Source organism: Cynara cardunculus (assembly GCF_001531365.2).
Source record: "Cynara cardunculus var. scolymus isolate 2C chromosome LG 15, CcrdV1, whole genome shotgun sequence".
Lineage (NCBI taxonomy): Eukaryota > Viridiplantae > Streptophyta > Magnoliopsida > Asterales > Asteraceae > Cynara > Cynara cardunculus.
Window position 1 is genome coordinate 6999076 of NC_037542.1, and position 4576 is coordinate 7003651.

Here is a 4576-nt window from a genome sequence, read left to right on the forward strand (position 1 = left end):
TAACACTTACCAGTTATGCTACGTAATTTAGGGTTAAATATTGTTTGTTACTTTTCTATACAAAAATATAATTTCTTACTGTAATTAGGACAATATATTTCATAAAATGATAACGTTATATCCAAATATGAACCATAAATATTATAATTATGAATATGTTGAAATGAATTTTTGATAATATAATAATAACAAAAACGATCATAAATGTAAAGTTGAAAAAGTATTATTAGCGAATTTAATTCGTCGGTTGAACTAAACATGTGTTAACAAATAGGTTAGGAGACCATGTACTAACGGACTGTGATAAAAATACGATATATATATATATATATATATATATATTTGAACTCGGTTGGGTGAAATGAATACAACGGTGTAATCAATTATAGTAGACAGACGATCATTTATATAAAGAGTCCGATCTAAAAATGTCAAAACGGTATTTTAGTTTCTTGTTAAACTAGAAACTGTAAAATATTCATGGTTAAGGGGACGTTTACCCAATTGTTTATCCGGTAAACGTTTACCAATAGCAGTCAACACTATGATTTATTTTGATGCGTAAGATTTTAGATATCAAAACATATCGAATGCAACAATTTAGTGGATAAGCGCTTACCTGGATAAGAGTCGTCATCCTCACTTACCGGGTAAGACTCTCCATCATTTTCATCGTTCTTACCCAATAAGATTCTTGATCCTTCTCATGTTCATCCGATGAAGAAATTTATCAACGGCCCCTAAATAAACTCGAACAAACTATGTAGATTTGGATTGTTGATTTATACTGAAATGCAAATTAAATTGAGACAGTCTTAAATATGTAATTAGTTTAATAATAGGGCTTATTTATATTAATTAATAGAACGAAAACAAAATATAAATCAAAAGAAAAATAACTTTTTATTATGTAAAGAGATTCGTTTCGGCTCCCTATGTAACGAGGCTTGTATTCCGTCACTGTTATCCGGTAACATTTTCGGTCATCAAAATGAATTGTTCGTAAAGTATTTACCCAGTAAGCTCTTAGTAGGTAAAATTCTCGGTCATTACTATGCCTCTTACCAGATAAGATTCTAGATTATTGTTATGCTCACCTCGAGAGTAGGTGACTCCCAGTAAGCATTTGGTAAACGACCCCCCAATTCTTCAATGGCGGCTGCTTCGATGATTAAATCGGCGTTGCCTTTACCAGGTCCGACGTTGGGGAATTCGTTGCCGTTCCCACGGGAAGCATATTTTGATATTACGATTTTGTCCACCTACGAGGATGGAGGGAGGGTGGAGAACGACGAGGCCGGGAATAACGAGGGCCGGGAGCGATCAGGATTGGGAGATGGGAGGAGGAGGATCGAGAAGAAACCTAATCGTGAAAAGGGCACATATGGAAAATGAAAATTTGACCCAAGTAAACATCATTTTTGTGTTGTCTCGGTAAGTGTTCGGTCAACATATCAATTTGAGCGATAATTTAGTAAACAAGCTAACTGTTGCCGGTCAGCGCCTAGTAAATAGCCCGTTGGAGTTAATAGGAGAATTGAAAATCATTCCATTTCAATTGTCGACATTTTATTCTAAATTCCCTAAAACTCTTTTAACGGGTTTTCCCGCCAAAAGATAGTTTCTACGTTTTCACAAACAGCCTCCGTCACATCCCATCACCATTATCAACTACCTACCACCGCTACTCTTCAATGGCGGTGCAACTCACGGTGATTCTTCTGGTAGCTCTCCTCATGGCTATAATTTCTTTCACCGTCGCGCTTCCATCGGAGACCATATCCGACGCCACCGACACTCTCTCCAATTCCGGCTACTACGCTATGTCCTTAACCCTAAATCTCGTCTCCACCTCCTTACTCTCTAATACCAGCTCCGTCACCGTCTTCACCCCTCCCGAATCCATCTTCGCTGACCATGGCGAGCCTTCTGTCTCTCTCCTCCAACTCCATTTTTCACCCTTAGTTTTCTCCTTATCTGGTCTCCGTTCCCTCCCTTCTGGCACCAAAGTTCCCACCATGTCCTCTGATACCTACCTGATGATTACCACCCCTCCATCATCCGATCACGTTTCGCTAAACAACGTCAAAAAGTGAAACGACGGATTGTTGATGGTTTTTGGTATTGGCAACTTCTTCTATCCTAATTTCACTGTCTCGGCTACTCCTGTGCAACTCCCTAGCTTCAATGATTGCGCATCATTCAATGGTGCTTATAACAATTTCTCGTTTCACGATGCTAGTATTGTGTTGATCTCCAGAGGATACTATGTGATGGCTTCGTTTCTTAATCTGCAATTGCTAGGTTTTATGAGTCAACCTAGTTTAACACTTTTCGCTCCTGTTGATGAAGTGATGATCGATTATTCAGATCGTTTTCCAGATTATCCCCTCATTGTTTTTACGGCATATGTTGCCTTGTAAGATTTCGTGGAAAGATCTTGTTATTATCGACAATGGAACAATTTTGATTACATATCGGAATGGGTTTAGAATCAACGTTACTCGATCTGATGCTAATTTGAAGGTGAATGAAGTTCCAATTACTTTTCCGGACATGTATTACAGTGATTGGCTTGTGATTCATGGAGTTCAGGAACTGCTTTCTTTTCCCAAACCAGCAGATAACCTAGATAATTCTGATGGAGATTCTTTTAATACTATTCACTTCAGTACTGCTGGCAATCAGCCAACTGTTCCTGATGCTTCAAGTCGTACCCAATTTAAGCTGCTAGAGATCCTGTAAGTTACACTGTTACCTTAAATTTGTCCTATAATGGAATTGGGTAGACTAAATTGGTTCAGATAAGACTCATAGATTCATATAATCAAATTCCAATTGAAGGTAGATATGCATGTGTTTGCCGAACAATATTTGTCCATCTCCAAGCTTTTGATTTGTTCTTTGGCTGGTACAAAATTGTTTGAATATGGAACCAACCATGATCTTGTTAGCAGCTCCATAACTTAATTGTCATTCTTTTCAAGAACTCCTGGTGTATTTTCTTCAATCCATTATTAGAATTTTCAAGAAACTCTGTACCTTAAATTGTCTCAAAAATTGGAACTACTTTGATCAGAGTTTTCAAGAAACCCCCACTAGAGTTTGATAGCTTGAAGAACCTAAATGCTTCTCTTAATGTTTTCCTGGAAATAATCAGTTTATCAGATTACAACATATTGGGTAAGATTTACATTCTTGGGTTCCATCATATGATTGGACTTCTTAATTGTTTCGATCATACTTCTTAGGATGATCACATAAGCGACTTCTATCAGGTTCACATCTACCCACTTTCATTTCTCTATAAACTTCATGCAATTTCAACAGATTCTGCTCCTTAAGACTTGAATCATCAGCCATGTCTCCAACATTATCTTATTATACTCCATGTTCTATATAAGTATAACATCTTTTATCTTGGGTTGTTTCAGAAAAATTGCAGCCACTTTTTATGAAGATTTATTTCTAAATATATATATATATATATATATATATATATATATATATATTCATTAACAATCATTGCAAAATATAAAAGTATAACATGTATTGAGTATTGTAACTTAGACTTTAACTTTTGCATTGTTGTACAAATTCAATACCAATTATGTACCACTCGTATTGCTAGTTATAGTTGGTTGCTGTCAAGTATAGTTGGTTGGTACATGATATTAAGATTTTCTATATCAATGAATAATTAGTTGCCATGTTCACCCTATATAGGATCTTATAGCTTGAACAAAGTTCAATGTAGACTCTAGGTTTGAAGAAAGCACACTTTCTCGGCATCTCTAGTGATTCGTTGGTTGGATATTGATATTTGAACATCCTTTAGGTCAAATAAGATTCGGAAAGAGAGATTTGATATTAATGTAGAGATCATTGAAAACCAATCACCTGTGTTTTGATTCTCATGATCAATTGAATGCAAGTGTAACCATAAGCTATTTATTATTGTGCTAATTTAATCACCTAAAAAATATATTTTAATTATAAAATATAGAAGCAATTGGATAAAAATAAATTTTTTTATAGAATATTATAGAGAATTGCATAAGTTTTAGAGAATTTTCTAAACTTGAAATTTTTTATATTTTAGAGAACATTATAGAGAGAATATCTTGGAGTAATGTAGAGAATAAAATCTTTATTTTAAGATGTATTGAAGGGGCATCGATCTTCACCCCAATTCTCTTAAGAGTAGTGTTGAAGTTTTAGTATTTCAGTAGTATTTAATTTTTATATTGTAATTTTTGTCCACTATTTCACCACTGTGGTGACAGATTCAAGTCTTAGTTTAATGAAACTATTTCTCAAATAATTTTCTCTTCTTCTACTATGTTTTCCATCTTAATTATGAGCTAATCACCCCTTTGAGTGTAGGTGTGAGTCAAACTTAATATTAGTAGACAACACTTAGGTGTTGTCAATATTGCTAGTTTTTAAGCTTAGTCACTTGAGTCGGGGTTTAAACTCAATGCAGATAAGACAATCACTTTGAAATATGAAATATTATATCTTTGATTTAGAAATGGACGGATTCGAAAGACGGCTTAAATGATGCACAAAGATT

The 4576-nt window shown here is 34.8% G+C and overlaps 1 pseudogene; it reads left to right on the plus strand.

Annotated features, from left to right (window-relative positions):
• Positions 1-1694: 1694 nt before the first annotated feature.
• LOC112528473 lies at positions 1695-2745 on the plus strand (annotated as a pseudogene).
• The last annotated feature ends 1831 nt before the right edge of the window (positions 2746-4576 follow it).